At 46.9% G+C, this 19,695-nt stretch overlaps 2 long non-coding RNA genes across 2 annotated transcripts in view; both read left to right on the plus strand.

Moving 5' to 3' along the window:
- The window catches only part of LOC143713576 (uncharacterized), a 380,928-nt gene that overhangs the window by 338,130 nt on the left and 23,103 nt on the right, over positions 1-19,695 (plus strand). The gene's annotated exons all lie outside the window — the stretch shown is intronic.
- Positions 16,159-17,727, plus strand: LOC143713560 (uncharacterized). The gene is made up of 3 exons (XR_013195121.1): positions 16,159-16,276; positions 16,738-16,954; positions 17,501-17,727. It is a non-coding gene; the product is annotated as an uncharacterized LOC143713560 (long non-coding RNA).

Raw genomic sequence — 19,695 nt, forward strand, 5'->3', positions numbered from 1 at the left:
CATTTTCAGCAGAGCAAGTTGAGTGTCTTTGTCAGTCTTTTTCTGCTTAGTCTTGGCTTGATCTCTTAGCAGCTGTTGTTGATGGGTTGCGTGTCGTCGGATTTCTTCCAGGCGCGCTTGATGATAGCCCACACAAGATGTTTTCACCTTTTTCCCAATTTCAGGGTCCAGGCCATCTAGGAAAACAGTTTTTGAATATTCTTCATACGTACTTATGCCGGGCGGGACCACAGCTCCCTCGGCTGGTGGACCTGGTTCAGTCAAACCACTGCACTGGTCAAATACTGCTTTCAGTCTTTGAAAAAAATCTTCGGTGTCCTCTCCGTCTTTCTGCTTACACGCAATCTTGTCGGTGTGGACGTGAGTTGGAAAAGCTGTTGCAAGTGAGGTTTTTAGCGCGTTGATTTTGCCCACATAGGCAGCGTTGCCCGCGTCCTCCCAGATTGGGTTCACCAAGCGTGCGTTTGTGGGCCAGCGCCCAGTCATTTTTGACAGCTTGGTAGGACCATGTTTCAGTTTCAAAAGTCTTATCAGTTTATCAATGGTTGGTCTGAATTCTTTGCAGAATGCTTCAATTTCCTCACCCAGTTGTTTTCCTCCTGCGTCCAGTTCAGACAAATGACAGGCTGCTTCTTTGACGTCCGCCTGTGTCCATGGTCTGTGGATCAGGATTGGACCTTCGTGTCCCGCGACTTCGATCATGGGTGCTCTGATCATCATCTCCTCATACTCCTCATCTTCCTCCTCCGCTGTGTTCCAATCGTCCTCCGCATTCAGGATCAGGAATCTTTTTCCTGAATCACCTCTTGTCAATGATCTGGTTTGGGGTCTAATAACTCCTTTACCTCGACCTGTCCTTGGTGGTTTTTCCTGGAGCCCTCTTTTGAGTCATCCTTTTGTCGGTGATTTAGAATCAGCAAAACTTTGTGTTGGAGGAGCATAGGCAGGAGGGGCAGAGGGAAAAGTACCTGAAGCTGTCAGGTTTGGATATACGGGTGTTGACTTGTCCTCTTCTTTGTCATCTTCGTCAGGGTCTTGTCCTCCAGCCGCCTCTGGCTGTCTTTGCGGTTCATTGTCGACTGGCAGTTGCGGTTGGTAGGGGGAGCGGTGAGCCGGACAGCGGTCATCCTCAGCCAGGCGGGTTTTCATGCATCTCATTTCCTCGGAAGAATAAGAAACAGAGTTTAGTAAAGTTTTTCTGACCTCTTCTGCCTTTTCATTTTTATTATCTGCATTTCCTAATGGTGCTAATGCTGCATTTATCTGTTTTCTTTGTCTGATAATTGCCTCATTTAACCATATATCTATAATTTGACCATCGAGGTCATAATCATCTTTTTCTTTTCTTTTTGGACTTGTTTTTGTCCAATTTTCTTTAGTCTTCTGCAGATGGCTTACACTCAAACCCCCATTAAACCCATATTTTTTAATCATTTGTGGTATCCTGTGATGCCACCATGTTCCATTTTTCTTTGTCATAGAACGTCTCGGTTACGTATGTAACCCCTCGTTCCCTGAGTAGGGAACGGAGACGTTACGTCGGATGACGACGAATGGGGTTTCGCTTAGAACACCTATCGACTTCGAGTATTACAAAACGAGCCAATGGCAAAGAAATGCCATGGGTCTGCGGAATTTGCATAGCGTATCTCCGCCTTACCTCGTGGGTATAAAAGGAGGACGCCGGCAACAGGCAGATATGTTTCTTCGCTGAGGAGCCAAGACTGAGCTCAGGCGATCCCCGCGGTACAGCGGAAAGTGGCAGGAAGACGTAACGTCTCCGTTCCCTACTCAGGGAACGAGGGTTATATACGTAACCGAGACGTTCCCTTTCGTTGTCACTCCGAGTTACGTTGGATGACGACGAATGGGGTTACCAGTCTAATCACGCCACCTTCTCAGCTGTCTTCCAGTGCCCTGCGTAAATCTGAGATCCCTGTCGTGAGACTGGCACGGACGAAGGACTCCTATTTAGCACAGGAATACCAAGGTACACTGGGGAGCATATCCCAAGTTCAGGGAAAATATGCAATTACTGCCAACCCAGAGGGGGGGACTTAGAGAATACACATGTGACCCGAAGGAGACATGGAGAACACTGGGGTGTCCAGCCGCAGGTGGAATATTTCAACCCCAGGGGTGGCAAGGTGGCTTGCCAAGGGAAAGACACATGCTCGGGAGGCTTACAGTGGAAATACACATGTGGGGGTCGCTCAGGGGAGGGACCATGCACACGGGAGGCACCTAGCCGACGCACAGGCAATAGACACTGGCGCCAACGTCAGGAGTGCTGGAGGAACTCAGGGCTTTTCGGGGAAGCTCACCTGAGGAGAATATCGCACGTATCCAGTCCGTGGAGTGGAATGGCGAGCAAGCGAAGACACCTGAGCGGGTCCAGTACTAGCTGGTTGAAGCGAGTACATGAGAGGACACTGGCTCCACTCGGAGATTGTAGAATCTGGCGAATGTGTTAGGTGTCGCCCAGCCTGCAGCTCTGCAGATGTCTGTTAGCGAGGCGCCATGCGCTAGAGCCCAAGAGGATGCCACACTCCGGGTGGAGTGGGCAGTCACACCAAGGGGGCACGGTCGACCTTGCTGCTGGTATGCCAAGGCAATGGCTTCCACTATCCAGTGAGACAACCTTTGCTTGGAGAGAGCTTTTCCCTTCAGCTTCCCACCATAACAGACAAAGAGCTGGTCTGAGGTCCTGAAACACTGCGTCCTGTCTACATAGGCGCGGAGGGCGCGTACTGGACAGAGCAGTGCCAAGGCTGGGTCTGCCTCCTCCGGGGGCAGCGCTTGCAGGTTCACCACCTGGTCCCGGAAGGGAGTGGTAGGAACCTTGGGCACATATTCAGGCCGGGGTCTCAGGATCACGTGAGAGTAAGCCGGCCCAAATTCCAGGCACGCTTCGTCAACGGAGAATGCATGCAAGTCCCCCACCCTCTTGATGGAGGCCAATGCAACCAGGAGCGCTGTCTTCATAGACAGGAACTTAAGCTCCACTGGTTGCAAAGGCTCAAAGGGAGCACTCCGCAGGGCAGTTAGAACCACTGAGAGGTCCCAAGAGGGAACGAGAGGAGGGCGAGGAGGATTCAGTCTCCTCGCTCCTCTCAGGAACCTGATGATCAGGTCGTGCCTTCCAACAGACTTACCTTCGACTGGGTCATGGTGTGCGGCAATAGCGGCAACATAGACTTTCAGGGTGGAGGGAGACAGCCTTCGCTCTGGCCTATCTTGAAGGAAGGAAAGCACGACACTAATCGAACATCTCCGGGGGTCTTCTTGAAGAGAAGAGCACCAGTTGACGAAGAGGTTCCACTTCAACGCGTAGACATGTCTCGTGGACGACGCTCTAGCGGAAGTGATGGTAGCCGCCACCGTAGGTGGAAGGGTACTCAACCTGCTTCGTCCCGTCCAGGAGCCACACGTGGAGGTTCCAAAGATCGGGACGAGGGTGCCATAGGGTGCCCCGTCCCTGAGAAAGGAGGTCCTTGCACAGGGGAATCGGCCAGGGAGGTGCTGTCGCGAGGAGTACTAGTTCGGAGAACCAGGTCCGGGCGGGCCAGTATGGCGCGACCAGAATGACCTGCTCCTCGTCCTCCCTGACCTTGCGCAGGGTCTGCGCAAGAAGGCTCACTGGGGGAAACGCATATTTGCGGCCCCGCGGCCAGCTGTGCGCCAGTGCATCCGTGCCGAGCGTGCCCTCGGTCAGGGAATAATACAGGGCGCAATGGGTCGAGTCGTGAGAGGCAAACAGATCTATCTGTGCGTCCCCGAACTGGTCCCAAATCAGCTGAACCGACTGGGGATGGAGTCGCCAATCTCCCGGGAGGGGCTGAAGCCGTGCGCTGCACAGTTCAGGGCTCCGGGGATGTAAATGGCATGAAGCGACCTCAGATGCTTCTGACTCCATATGAGGAGGTGGCGGGCGAGTTGCGACATACGGCGGGAGCGTAGACCACCTTGATGGTTGATGTACGCTACAGTGGCGGTATTGTCTTAACGGACTAGTACGTGTTGGTTCTTGAGCACGGCCCGGAAGCGGCGCAGAGCAAGACGTACGGCCAGCAACTCGAGGCAATTGATGTGCCAGAGGCGGCGGGGTCCTGTCCAGGAGCCCGCGGCAGCACGTCCATTGCACATGGCACCCCAGCCCGTGGAGGAGGCATCTGTCGTTACAACAACATGCCACGAAGCTCGTTCCAGGGGCACTCCGGCCCGTAGAAAACTGAGGTTCGACCACGGGGTGAAGGTCTGCCGACAGGTCGGAGTAACTGTTACTCGGAGGGTGCCGTGTTGCCATGCCCACCTCGGGACTCGGTCGCGAAGCCAAAGCTGAAGCGGTCTCATATGAAGCAATCCGAGCGGCGTTGCCGCGGCTGCAGAAGCCATATGCCCAGGAGCCTCTGAAAAAGTTTCAGTGGAACCGCACTCTTGCCCTCGAACTGCTCAGGCAAGTCAGCAGTGACTGCGCGCGCGCTAGCTCGTAAGCTGCGCGGACATGGCGACCGAGTCGATATCCATACCGAGAAAAGAAATCCTCTGCACAGGGCAAAGTTTGCTCTTCTCCCAGTTGACCCGAAGGCCCAGACGAGCTAGGTGCCGAAGCACTAGGTCCCTGTGTTCGCAACCTGAACTCGAGAGTGAGCTATGATCAGCCAGTCGTCGATATAACTCAGGATGCGAACCACGTGTTCCCGAAGGGGAACAAGGGCAGCCTCGACGACCTTCGTGAAGATGCGAGGAGACAGGGCTAGCCCGAAAGGGAAAACCGCGTACTGGATGCCTGCCCCTGAAAGAAAACCGAAGGAATGGTCTGTGTCAAGGAGAATAGAGACATGAAGTAGGCGTCCTTCAGGTCGATCGCTGCAAACCGATCCTGGGCCGTATGCATTCGAAAACGCGTTTGAGCATCTTGAACGGCATCCTATGAAGGGAGCGGTTCAGCACGCGCAAATCCAGGATTGGCCGTAACCCACCGGTTTTATTGGGGACAATGAAGTAGGGGCTGAGAAGCCGGCTGGACCTCATCTCGGCTGGAGGGACAGTCTCGATTGCGCCCTTCGCCAGCAGGGTGGCAATCTCTGCTCTCCTGATGGGGGCATAGCCACCGACAAAAGTGGAGCGGACTCCCCAAGTGGGGAGGAGACCGTGCGAACTGAATCGCATAGCCGAGCCTGATGGTCCGCGCGACCCAGCGGGACAGACGGGGAAGCTCTAACCAGGCTCCCAGGAACTGAACCAGCGGGATCATGCGACCACAGGCATCCCCCCGGAGGGGCAGCGAAGCGGAGTAACTGGCCCAGACGTGGACGGCATAGCGGCCCGATGTGGGGGCACAGTTAGCAACCGCGCCCTGGCAGAGGGGCCAGGGGAGGACCAGGCTGGTCGTCCCGCGGGGGCCTGCTCTGCCAGGGGTCTGGCGACAGAGGGGGACAGGGGCGAAGCGGTCCGTGGACGGCACACCATGTCAACCACCTCTGGGACAGAGGGGGACGAGGAGAGCACGGCTTGTGGGCGGCGCTCTGTGACGTCCGAGAACTCTGTGCTCAGAGACGGGAGAATCAGCTCTTTGGAGAATAAGGATTCTTCCCCGGCCCTCCCCGGGGAAAGGAGTGGTCCTGCTACCAACTCCTGGAAAGAACTGAGTCCCATCTCTGAGGAGCCCAACTCAAGAGCGCCGCTTAACCCGGCGTGTAGCGGGGTGCGGGGCTGGAGAGGACTGTGGCGTCCGGCCGCGGCCTCCAGAGCCGACCCGGGTGAACGGGCGGGGTGGGAGCCGCGGGGGGGCGCCCTCGGCAGTGGGCAGACCGAGGGATCTGAGCGGACGGGGGGGGCCGTCGGGACAGAATCAACCTCAGTCTGCTCCATCGCCGAGGTGCCCGTCTCACGAGCGCCGCTTAACCCGGCGTGTAGCGGGGGGCGGGGCTGGAGAGGGCTGTGGCGTCCGCCCGCGGCCCCCAGAGCCGGCCCGTGAACGGGCGGGGTGGGAGCCGCGGGAGGGCGCCTTCGGCGGTGGGCAGACGAGGGATCTGAGCGGACGGCGGGGCCGTCGGGACAGAATCTACCTCACTCTGCTCATGGGCGGCTGAGAGCTGTTGGGCAAGCCCTCAACCGCACCGCCGAAGAGGCCGACCTGGGATATGGGAATGTCGGACAGACGGGTCCGCGCGACATCCAGCACATCAGACAGGTTCAGCCACAGACTGGTGAGCATCACCTGACCCAGGGAGCGTACGGCCACTTTCGTCGCTCAGAGAGCAAGGTCAGTGGCGGCGCGCAGCTCAGTGAAGAGCCCTGGGTCAGTCCCGCCCTCGTGCAGGTCCATGAGCATCTGGGTCAGGTGGACCAGCAGAATGACCATGGCATGCAGTGAGGCGGCTGCCAGTCCCGTGGCGCTATAGGATCTCGCCACAAGCGTAGACGAAAAACTACAGGCCACGGGCGGGTGCTTAGGATTGCGCCGAGAAGAAGCACTCTGAGGACACATAGCATCGCAACAGAGCGTTCAGCCGGGGGAACCCCAGTGTACCCAAGGGCAGCGGCCCCATCGAGGGGAGGAAAGGCGGATGAGATCAGCGAGCGGTCCTGAGAAGACAAGGGGGTCTTCTAGGACTTCGAGATCTCATCATGCACGTCCGGGAAGAGAGGTATTGGGGTTTGCCACGGACAAGGGTCGGCGGCCTTACCCAAAACCAATCGTCCCAGGAAAGCATGGCCGTCATCTCCGGATCAGACTCAGGCACAGCCGTATGCACACCGGAAGGTGGCAGCTGTGACGAGCCCTCACTTCCAGAAGACTCAAGCCCACCTAGTGATGCTGCAACAGACATGGCATCTTCCTCTGTAGCTTCAACTGAAACACGCGGGCCACCAGAGGGTAGACTCGCGGGAATCAGCAGTTCACTAGCGGGCACCGTCATTGAAGAGGGGGGCTGGGGTCACGGACACATAGTCGGCGCCTTGTTCCAGACCGTAACCCTCAGGTCACCCTGGCCACCCGCCGAAGATCGGGGGGTGGATGAGGGGACTCTCACTCTTGCGAGTTCACCGAGTCTCGACCTATTTATGACGCGATGATCACGTTCCCTTGCGAGAACATGAGTCACCCACGAGCGCTGTTCAAGCATGATCAAACACACTAGACAGCGCTCGTGCCCATCAGAGTCCGATACCAGTCCGCTGCAACCAGAAATGCACGGGCGAGCCGTCTTTAAAAAGACGTGCCGCGTGCGAGCTCTTTTATGAGAGGAGAGAAAAAACTCCGCGATGTTGAAGCGCACAGGGAGACACACACACACTGGCAGATTACTGCACAGATCAGCAGGCACTGTGAGCTCGCTGCAGATCGCCGTCACACCAACACCGGAGAGAGAAGCTCGTCTCGTAGAGCGAAGTCAGAGATGACTGTGGAGTGAAGAAATGCTCTTGGCTCCGAAGCGAAAACATATCTGCCTGTTGCCGGCGTCCTCCTTTTATACCCACGAGGTAAGGCGGAGATACGCTATGCAAATTCCGCAGACCCATGGCATTTCTTTGCCATTGGCTCGTTTTGTAATACTCGAAGTCGATAGGTGTTCTAAGCGAAACCCCATTCGTCGTCATCCGACGTAACTCGGAGTGACAACGAAAGGGAACTATAATTTCCTTTCGAGAAATTCACTGTCTCCAACGACTTTTTACTATTACTACTACCCATTTTTTACATTAATTAGCCTTTTTCCAGAGTATACCGTTCCGGAAATTTTCCGTTGTGGCCACCACACCCTGCCTTGTAGTCCGTCACTACTTGGTCTTTACTTTGAGACTTTCCCAGTGCGGCCACCGCACCCCGCCAATAATCGTCACTATTGGTCTTTACTGAGACTCCCACGTCTCACTGGCCCTTTTGGGAAATGTGCACGTCTCACTGGCCCTTTTAGAAATATCTTATAATGTAAAAAATGTTTCTCACCGTGCTTTTTGCAGCGTGATTTCTTTTAATCAAGATCGCGTCCACCTAGGCCTTCCGTGGTGTCCACAATTCTCCCGTCCCTCAAAGTTGGGGGTTTGGAGCCATAGACTTTTTGTCTTTGGGGTGATCAGTCAATTGTTTCTCCCACGGAGGTCATCAGTTTTGCGACCCCATCCTCGTCGCCAGATTGTTGTGGAAATTCTTTCAACACCTTATACAACAGTTGAAGAACAAATGAAGATCTCGAAAGTTATAAGTATACGTATTTATTTCTTGCAAGAAAGGCAGTTCACACACAGACAGAGTCTGACATGAGAAGGGCAAAAGTCTTCTCTTTTCACAGAGTTTATATACCCAAAAGATCACCCCTCCTCTGAAGATCTTTGGACTAAGGCCCCTGCACGTGGACAGTTTTCAGTTCCCCTACCCTTATCAATGCATCTCCACAGTCAGCACAAATGTCACTTTAAGAAACACCTAACCAAACATGTCTCCCTCTTGATGAACTCTAAATTATCTATTGCTAAGAAAAACTAATAATTCTGTCCCCTTGCACTGTCCCTTTGACCTCTTTGCAAAGAAGACACTATTGAACTATTTGCAAAGAATATTAATGCATCCTGCAACTTCCTCAACACATCTATGTTTTGTAAAACACACAAGCAGATATAAGTTTCAAAAGATACATTCAAAAGAAATTTCCATTACAGTCATACAGATAAGATATCATCTTTTAAAACTGTAAAGGTCTACAATAGGCTAACGATAAAATGTTTTCTCGCTCATGTGAGCGAACACACAAACGTTTGGACATTTCACTGAGACTTCATGGCCAAGTGCGCAGCTCTTTTTATCGATCTATCTAAAGCTTTTGATACTGTGGATCACAAAATATTAAAACAAAGACTTCTCAGTGTCGGGTTGTCAGAACAAACAGTTTGCTGGTTTGAAAATTATCTATCAGGTAGATCGCAAAGCGTATGGGTGGATGGTCTCACCTCCAGCCCTCTTAGTATATCCAAGGGTGTTCCCCAGGGGTCAGTGCTGGGACCACTCCTATTTATATTATACATCAACATTCTTGATCAAAATGTCTCCAACGCAAATTTTCATTTCTATGCCGATGACACTGTGATATACTGCTCTGCTGCAACACCAAACCAAGCTCTTTGTCAGCTACAACTTGCTTTTGATACTGTACAATGTAACTTGTTTGATTTAAAACTTGTTTTGAATAACGACAAAACTAAACTTATGTTGTTTTCAAATGCGAAATCAAAGCCACAAAACCTTCTACGCATTACTACTTCTCAGGGCTTCGAGATTGAGACTGTGTCCCAATACAAGTACCTTGGTATTCTAATGGATGATTAAAAAACTGAAGCTGAGACTGGTTTTTTATTTTAGAAACAAGTCATGTTTCTCCTTTGAGGCAAAAAGAAGGCTTGTTTCTGCCACTTTCATGTCAGTGCTCGACTATGGTGATGTTATATACATGCATGCATCCATTCAATGCTTGAAATCATTGGATACTGTCAGAGCCATATAGAGAGAGAGTTGCGACAACGGAAGTTCTAAATGCTTGGTTGTCACGTGATTCGCGTAGACCTCAGATAGTTCCAGGAAGTGCTTCGGCGCCAATTCAAATCAATTGAGTTAGAGAGCAGAACTGTGATTTTTGGTAGTTTGTAGTCAATAAATGCGTTGGTTTACAATATGTATATAATACATTGACATTTGGATGTAGTATGTGTATGTAGTTACAGCAATATTGTTTTTAAAAGATACAAATCTGCTAATATTTAATGTTTATTGTGGTCAACCAGCGTTGCCTGCCTTTGTTAACATATTTTCTGGCTAACTTTACCTTGGTTAAACACCGTTTTGCAGTTGTTTTGAAGTATTTTTGTGTTCTTAAACGTGTATGTTATTTAAGGGTTATCACGTAATGTTCACTATGGTTTCACAAGGACAGGAGACTTGCAGGAAACAGGTGATTGTAAAATGTAAAATTGCATTAATCTTAATGTTTACAATGCTTATGCACTTATTACTATATAAATAATGAATACATAATATATTTTATAGTCCTGTTATATCTTAAACCCCCAAAATATCAGGTTGTGCAACTGTCCGCACAAATGAACAGACTAAAATACTAATTTAAATGGTGTTTTAAGAATAAAAAAATAAAAATGAAATTCTATGGCATCATTTTCACCGTTCATATAAACAAATGTTATACATTTCAGTAGATTTATAGCTGTTAAGATAATTGAAAACCTTTTCTCAAGCAATTTGCATGTCAGAATGGCACAACTGCAAACATGGCTCTCTTATTATGGTAATTACAGTATGCGTGATAAAGCATTGTCCAGAGGAGCCTTAATGATCCTTGTAGATCTCTATCAAATACTGGTAAAAACTGCTTTCAAGTATGAGTAGGTTGGTACACTTTCAGGTGAATTTAAACACTTAGAAATGTTCACAACTTAAACTTGTTTAAATACATTGTTCATGACACAAAAATATACATTACATCAGTTTTGAAAATATTTAAAAAAACATTTTTTTGTCATTGACCTTTATATATATGTGTGTATATATATATATATATATATACACACACACACACTTTTGCACTGATTTAGCACAAAGGGATTTATAAATGTCTAATAAACTGCACGTCAAGCATGTTGTCTGTCCTTTCCTCTATGTTGTTCTTGTACTGTCCGACACAGAGAGCAGAAATATCAGAATCCGAATCAGAATCAGAATCAATTTTATTGCCAAGTAGTGTTGTGCACATAAAAGGAATTTGCTTTGGTAATAAGATGTTACCGAGGCTGCTATATCAGCGCCAACTTGAGAAAAAAATACAGCATGACATGAGGAGAGGTGAGGAGAAAAAAAGGCTCCTGTAAGGAGAACAGTCTGGGAACAGGAAAAAACACCTCAGCAACATTAGCACATAAACAGTACACTCTACAAACAAGACATTGCAACATGGTGGGGAGTGGGGGATGGAGGTAGTCCAGCCCAGGCAAGCAGCATCCGGTCCTGCAGCCATTATGGCGCTGGTCACAGACCCGCCTGTCAGACTGGGGGTACGAAGCGGCGAAGGCGTGGGATGGGGTGTGGGTTAGGTGCATATCTGTGTATGTGTAAGTTCATGTGTGTGTAGGCCTGGAGAGAGTCGCTAAGCCAGCACCATAATCTAGGAGCCACAGTCCGCAGGATTGTCATAGCGATACACAGCAAGTTGCCATGGAGACAACCTTGATCATGTCCCAGGCAGAGTCAACAATCAGCAGGTGTCTGAGGAGTCGGGGAAGGAATGCAAGAGCGGCTCACTGCAGTGCTCTTCCGGGAGAGTTGTTGTTCCAGCAGCGGCCTTGGCCAAGGCCAGTGCTGGTATGGGGGGGCCCGAAACAGATAAGATTGGGATTGTTTGGTCTTCGGGCGAGTAGCCGCATCCAATTTATACAGGCTATTCTCCTGGTCCGTTTTGGTCTCTGAAACGATCCATTTGCCTTTGCAAAGCTGTGAGCTTCTCCATGATGTTATCCATATTGTGGTTCATAGACCCAGTCTGAGTGCTGACAGCTCTGCCCACCGCTTCAATCATCACGGGCAGCCTTGCGGGGCTTTTGACAGCTGTCACCGTCTGCATAGTTCCTCGATAAACCAGGGCAATGCCTAATCCAATCGGCAGAAGGCCTGTTATCATGGTGCCGAATAGGTAGATATCTTCAACGTCCTCCACGGAAAGAGCCGCCAGACACACGACCCGCCACCTCTCCCACGCGTCCATCGTGTAGCCAGCTGCGAACGTCCCGGCAGGGCAGTCAGGTTCCCCCGAACCCAAGCTTCTCGTCGAGAAGATGGTGTCAATTGCGTTGAGAGACCAGTTGATCAAATCCATAATTTCTTGGTTTTGGAGAGCAGTGCAGCGAGAGTCTCTCAAAGTACAAGACAGTAGACGTGACGAGAGAAGCAAAGCAGGAGAGGTGAGGGGAGGGAGAGGGAGAGAAAATGCGACCGCCTTCGTTGAGAGCCAAGAGGGAAATATGCTCAAGTCAGGAGCAATCTAAATAGAACTAAACATTTTGTGCTAATCATACTTAGGTGTATCTGCACTTTTTCACAAAGACCAACACTGGGAAGTTTAATGTTTATTAAAAATAAGGAGCAAGTAAAGTCTTGCAAAATCCAAGGATCTGAGACTGAAGGTGAGGTACAGCGTCAGTGCAGGAGTCTTCCGGATCCACTGAATCCCCTTTGTGCTTCTCGTGTTGAAAGAGAAACAAAGGAAAGGATACAAAAACGGGATAATTTGTATATAGTAGTCAGTATATAATACAGTTATGGTATTTATAACACCCCATTTAGCCTAGTGTGATTTGATCTAGAAAATGGCTTGCTGCCGTTTTAAGCATGGTTTTTAATCTTACTTATAAACTTCCATCTCCCTTTCCCATCAATACAAATCAGCTGAGCTGAAACATAATAGACAGGTGTAAGGAACTCAGCTTTTTGGAAATATTAATAATCAATAATATCTTGTTATTATTAATTATAAATATTTGGGTCAGTTAATTGGATTAACTTGATGTGGCTGAATTAATATTACAATCAATTAATCAGTTCTTCCAACGAACTATTTTGATTATTAATTTATTCTAATAAAGGGTATCTTCCATGGCCACCGAAGAATAATTATTTCTTCGCCTGTACAGTACTTTGAGCCAGTAGCAAAAACCGTGATCGTAAAGTGACTTGTATTGCAAACAAAACAGAACCAAATACATATTATGTACAAGTTTTACTAACTAAATATAGATATTTATATGAATATAAATAAACTAAACAACATACACACATGAATACATAAATAGGTTAGTGATAGGATGAAATTGGAAACCGGAAGAGGGTCTATGAGAAGAACCATCAGAATTTCATTTTCACATTTCATTGAATTGAATACTTGCATTTGTAATGGAAACAATTCTTGAAGTTGTTGAAAATTGGAGTCGTTGATGGTTCCGGCAGTGTCAAGTGGAAGTTGGTTGAGCGTTCTCTTTCTCCAGGAACGCATGACTGGTTTGGTGAAGGCCTGGGACTCTGTTGAGGCCACGCCGGGCACCCAGGAGAAGTGAGGAAGTCGGAAGGATGGGTGATTGGAGTCGTTGTTGGTTGGAGTCTTTGTTGGTTGGAGTCTTTGTTCCAAAACTCCTGAGATTGTCCTTGGTTCTTTGTGAGAGAGTCTTCTCTCTTTTCCATGAGGCCGGATCTGGTTGGAATCGAGGCCTGCTGGGCCCTGGGGCCCCCGTGGAGGGGGAGGGGGCTCCCCAGTCTCACCAGAACAGTGTTGCGGCTGGATGAAAAACTAAGAGAGGGCGGTCACTGTTGCCTGCCTCTGATATACCCTGAGAAAGAACCAACCCCTAAGGTTTGAATGGACCTATGAGTAAGGTGACATGTCCGAGAGGGGAAGCGGCTCTTAGTTGATTTATGGTCTTTGTCCCCAGCATGCTTAGACTGTTCATTCAAGCTCAAATAGACATAACAAATTCACATTGCATTCTAAGAGAAGGTGATGTACATCAAAGTGTGTGTCATTAAATGAGGATTAATTTGCTAGGAAGCATGATACAGGTGAGGTTATATTGACCGTTGGGTGGTTGTTCAACCACATACACCCCAATCAAACATACCATGTTGTTATACCTAATAGTACACGAGACAGTAAATCATCACAGTTTCTGTGAGGCATGTTCCCGTCATAGATCAGAGTAACACCGCAAAGTTTATTTAATTAAAGATGTTCTCTCTCTCTTAAGCATGTGGCGCATGTGGCCACATTCCTTTGAGGTCGTAAAGTCTGTTATCAGTCTTAAAGTGTTCTGTAACCGGACACCCGGCTGACAAAGTAACTTCATTTGTGAGGTTAGTTTTGGGGGAGAGTTTCATAGACCTTTATATTCATTAAATATAGTGAATATGAATAATTAGTGTGTGTCTGATTGGTCCAGACCCTACACAGGTAATAGTCAACAGAAACACAATAAATACAAAACTCTAACCATACGTTTTTGCTTACTCAAATATGAAATCTAAAATAAGGATTTTTTTCCCGTTATTGCACGCTTAATATGGAATGAAACCGCTATTCTCATTTTATCAATTACAACTATCACACTCCCCAACGTTATATTTAACCCCTGTTTAGAAGGCTTTCCCTCTTATTGCACAACAAAGGATAAACATGCATTAATAGAACGGGTTTAACCATTAATAGGCTGTTCGTGGTTTGTTATGCGGTATTAACTTTATCCAATGACCTTTATTTTACCTGATAACGTCCCCTAAAACTACTAATTTAGAGAGCAATAATCAACTAGCATGCTTTAATACATAAGTTAATTTGATTCAGATGTACTGATAATACACAATCTTATTCTTTAAACGTCTTACCTTTTAAAAGTGCATCACAAACGGTCTGTTCTGCTGTAACTCTACCGCGCTGCTGCTACCTCCGGGAACTATTGAGAGGCCGCCATTGCAGTAAAAAAAACGTTCCATTGAAGTCAATGGAGTTGTCGCAACTCTCACTATATATGGCTCTGGATACTGTTTACCACGGAGCCCTTAGGTTCATCACAAACTTTAGAGCACTTACCCATCACTGCTCTCTGTATGATCGGGTTGGTTGGTCTGCATTGTCCACCCGTAGGCTTAATCACTGGCACATTCTTATTCATAAAGCTATTCTTGGTCTGCTTCCCCCCATACCTCCAATCTTATATTAAAAAGAAAGGCACAGGAGATATTGTCTTCGTTCTGAGGACTTATTGTTGTTATCTGTCCCTCATGTCCGGACTGAACTGGGAAAAGGGTCGTTTATGTATGCGGCCCCCAGCGCTTGGAATCAACTCCAAAATGTCCTGAATCTTCAGGAACTGATATCACTGGTTGCTTTAAATTTCTTTTAAATGACATAGAGGCTACACATACTGGCTGTAGTTGTTATGATTAATTATTTGGATGATCCTTGCTGTTGTTTATCATTTGTGACTTATAACTCAATATTTCTTACAAACCTTTTTTTAATATGTTTTATGTTTATGTTATATGTTTTTTATGTCAGCAACTTTGTTAATTGTGCTGAGTCCTGTCTTGGCCAGGACACTCTTGGAAAAGAGATTTTAATCTCAATGAGTTTTCTTCTGGTTAAATAAAGGAATATATATATATATATATATATATATATATATATATATATATATATATATATATATATATATTGAGTTGAAAGAATAACTTTATTGCTGCAGAATAGAATGCAGACTATTTAATCTTGTTTGACTTGTTTGAATTTTCTTGCTCATTGTGTTCAAGTCAACTATCGAAAATGAGTCATCATCAGATGAGGATCTACTTGCCAAGAACTGGAGTAAGGTACAGCTGAAAATGAAGGAACTTAAAAGAGAGAACAAGAGGCTAAAAGAAGACAATGTTAAAGAGATACTTGATGCCATGAGAGGTAATTATATAAATAATAAAAAATAAAATAATACTCTGCCCGTTTGAAGACAAGAACACACTCACACACACACACACACACACACACACACACACACACACACACACACACACACACACACACACACACACACACACACACACACACACACACACACACACTCACTCACTCTCCAGTCATGGCTGACAGAGCAAAACTACAGAAAGTGTTGGCTTTTACTTTACTTAACTTAATGAAAATGCAGCTAAAAGCAATACATTAAAAACGGTATACTGTGTGTTGGGGTAAACACCTGCAACCTCATGAAACGCTTACAATTACAACATTCTATAAATCTGAAGCAGTGCAGCATGTTTGACTGCTTTAGCAAAGTAACCGCTGCAACTAACAGTGTCCTTACCAGACGTAACTCAAATTAAACCTTTTTAATATTATATAAAGCATAAACAAGTGTTGCATGGCAACGATTGAATCAGTCACTGAGTATTTATTTTGAATACAATTTAAATGGTTTAAAAAAATAATAATTTTGTTGCGAGTGATTTGTGATTTATTTTTGGCAGTTATGAAGCTTTTTCACAATTGTCTTATAATCATTTATATCTCCATTCTTTTAACAGAGTTTTCTGCAGTAGTGACAAAGTTTGAAAAAAGTCATTGGACAAATCACTCTTCAGACCTCACCTCCTGCATCCACCTGTGAAACAACCTCTGTTACCAACGACTTACCAGTTTCTGCATGCGTTTCTCCTCAAGTGTTGTCTGATGATATGGTAGCTACTGCACATGCATATAACTGTTACGGTCCATGTGGGAAGGTGATTATACAATGTCCCAGTAAATCAATTTGGCAGTAATTATACACATTACCTGAAAAATCTGCATATTCAATTGTATGGTGAATGTGCATGTTAAGTGGTTATTATGAATATTGCCTGACCACAGGAAATCTAGGAAGCATTCCCATATTTCCCTATGAAATTTTTAATGCTGTGGAGTCAATAAAAAGCAGTGTGGACAAGCTTTCTCCAACATTGCACAGGAGCATTTCGCAACCTTGTTAATTTTATTGGGAAAAGTGGGAATGCCTCTCAGATTTCCTGTTTGGTTGGGGAATAATAACTTTTATTTAAACTTTTAAAAAAATGTTGCATTAATGCACTGATGATATACAGTATATCCCAGGGAATGTGTTTCATCATCATCTCATTAGTGTCTAACAATTATTTTTCAGGTGTTTCTCGTGCCAGGCTGTGATGTCAAGGTCCCCAAGCGAAAGCTTAATGCTCTGCGGACGGCAAATCCATCAGTGTACATCGGGGACCTTGCCGTGCTGGTCTATGGCAGGGAAACCCTGTCTCATCCAAGCTTGACCGGGAGACAGTCAGGGGCACACAAAGACGTGGAATCTAAGCCACAGCTTGATGGCACAAAACTTGATGCTATACTTGGTGAGTGTATTAAATTAAAGGGAAATTTAATTTTAAAATAAATTCCTACACATTTCTCATACACTTCTATTTTGCAAAATGATGTTCGACATTGGAGGTGACAGTGATTGTGTTAAATTACTGTCACCTCCAACATGGACCAAACAGGAACATTCCAAACATAATCTATAAAAGTTTAATTGGGATCATCAGTTTGGATTTGTGAATGTCACAAAAGAAAAAAGAAATAATCACACAATGGTCCAAACAAAAGAACCAAGGCCCCTTAGATGATGCCAAAAAAATAGCCCTATATGTAAAGTTAGACATTTAAAGAGCATTGTCAGCTGTCTTTTTGTAAATATAGAAATTGTTATTGTATTCGTGTTCAGAAACTTGAATTGCATATCACTACATGCTACTTTGACTGTTCTGGGGTGACAGAAAAATATGTAAAAGCAATGTTTTTTTCTGTGTGTGTGTGTGTGTGTGTGTGTGTGTGTGTGTGTGTGTGTGTGTGTGTGTGTGTGTGTGTGTGTGTGTGTGTGTGTGTGTTTTAACTCGCAGACCATGCTCTGTCAAAGTTCCCTGACATCACCATGCAAGATGTGAGACGCATCATAAGAAAAAAATGCAACAACGAAAACTACATCAAGCAAGCTGCTGCAAAGAAGACCATTTGAATAGAACATTTTTTGTTGTCATGAACAATTATTGTTTGGATTTGTGGTTTCTCCAGGAACTGATTTCTTGCATGACCCTACCTTAAACATTGTGTTTACTGTTTTGTTTTGAACTGGGGTGTAAATGTGAGTGTCATTGTTATTTTATGTATATAATAATAATAATAATAATAAATTGAATTTGTATAGCGCTTTTCTCGAACTCAAAGTCGCTTTACAGGGCAGGTGAATCAGCAAGAGAAAAAAAAAAGAAAAAAAAACATATAGGGATGGGAGGGGCGTGGGGCTACGGATAGGCAGAGGTGAAGAGATGGGTCTTGAGGCGGGACTGGAAGATGGTGAGGGACTCAGAGGTGCGGATCTCATGGGGGAGGGAGTTCCAGAGCCTGGGAGCTGCCCTGGAAAAGGCTCTGTCCCCAAAACTGCGGAGCTTGGACTTGTGGATGCAGAGGAGACCGGCTGAGGTGGATCTGAGGGACCGTGAGGGTTGATAGGGGGAGAGGAGGTCAGTGAGGTATGAGGGGGCCAGGTGGTGGATGGCTTTGTAGGTAAGGACCAGGATTTTGTATGTGATCCGGTGGGAAATAGGGAGCCAGTGTAGTTGTTTTAGGACTGGAGTGATGTGGTGCCAGGATTTGGAGCGGGTGATGAGTCGGGCGGCTGCATTCTGGACCAGTTGGAGTCTTTTTATGTAGTTTGAGCTAATACCAAGGAGTAGTGAGTTGCAATAGTCCAGTCGTGAGGAGATGAAGGCGTGAATGAGTCTTTCAGCAGCAGAGGGTGTGAGTGAGGATCTGATTTTGGCGACGTTGCGGAGGTGAAAGAAGGAGGTTTTAATGACATGACAGATGTGAGGTTCAAGGGAGAGGGTTGAATCAAAAACCACGCCGAGGTTGCGGGCCTGTGGGGATGGGGAGACAATGGTGTCGTCAATGGTGAGAGTGATGTTATTGGTTTTGCTGAGAGTGGATTTGGAGCCTATGAGGAGGAATTCTGTTTTATTGCTATTGAGTTTGAGGAAGTTATGTTGCATCCAGGTTTTAATAGCTGACAGACAGGAGTTGATATGGGAGAGGGGAGGATTGTGGGGGGATTTGGTGCTGAGGTAGATCTGAGTGTCATCGGCATAACAGTGGAAATTCAGTTTGAAGTGACGAAGTATCTGACCAAGGGGGAGGATGTAAATGATGAAGAGGAGGGGGCCGAGTACGGATCCTTGGGGAACGCCTTGGGTGACTGTGGCTGTTGCAGAGGTGTGATTATGAAGAGAGATGAAGTGGGATCTGTTGGAAAGGTAGGAACGGAGCCAGCTGAGTGCAGTACCTTCGATACCAAGGTCTTTGAGTCTGGTGAGCAGGATGTTATGGCTCACGGTATCGAAGGCTGCACTCAGGTCGAGAAGAATAAGGATGTTGAGGGAACCAGTGTCAGCGGAGGTGAGGAGGTCATTAAGGACTTTGAGGAGAGCAGTTTCTGTGCTGTGGAGGGGGCGAAAACCAGATTGGAGAGGTTCAAATTGGTTATTGGCATGAAGATGGGTTTGTAATTGTAAAGCGACTATACGTTCCAGGGTTTTAGACAGAAAGGGGAGGGTGGAAATTGGGCGGTAGTTGTTGAGGGAAGAGGGATCCAGACCAGGTTTTTTGAGGATAGGGGTGACAGCGGCAGTTTTGAAAGCAGAGGGAACAGTTCCAAGGGACAATGAGGAATTGAAGAGGTTAGTGAGGTAGGGGCAAAGGACGGGGAGGCAGGACTTCAGGAGTGGAGTAGGGAGGGAGTCAAGTGAGCAGGTAGTCGGTTTGGAAGAGCTGATGAGTTTAGAGATTTCAAGAGTGGTGACCAAATTAAACTGGGAGAGGAGGCAGTGTGGAGAAGGGGGAGAGAGGTCAGGAGGGATGGGGGGAAAAGGGCCCGTGATAGGTGCTGGAGTAGATACTGGAAGGTCGGATGCAGGGGATAGAGATTGATGAATGATATTGATTTTATCAGCGAAAAAGTGAAGGAATGAGTTGCAGAGATCCGGAGTAGAGGTAAGGAAGGTGTTGGTCCGAGGCTTGATGAGGTTGTTCAATGTGGAGA

The sequence above is a fragment of the Siphateles boraxobius genome, unplaced genomic scaffold (genome assembly GCF_051911475.1).
Source record: "Siphateles boraxobius isolate OS27281-9 unplaced genomic scaffold, OSU_SipBor_1 52, whole genome shotgun sequence".
In the NCBI taxonomy this organism is placed as follows: domain Eukaryota; kingdom Metazoa; phylum Chordata; class Actinopteri; order Cypriniformes; family Leuciscidae; genus Siphateles; species Siphateles boraxobius.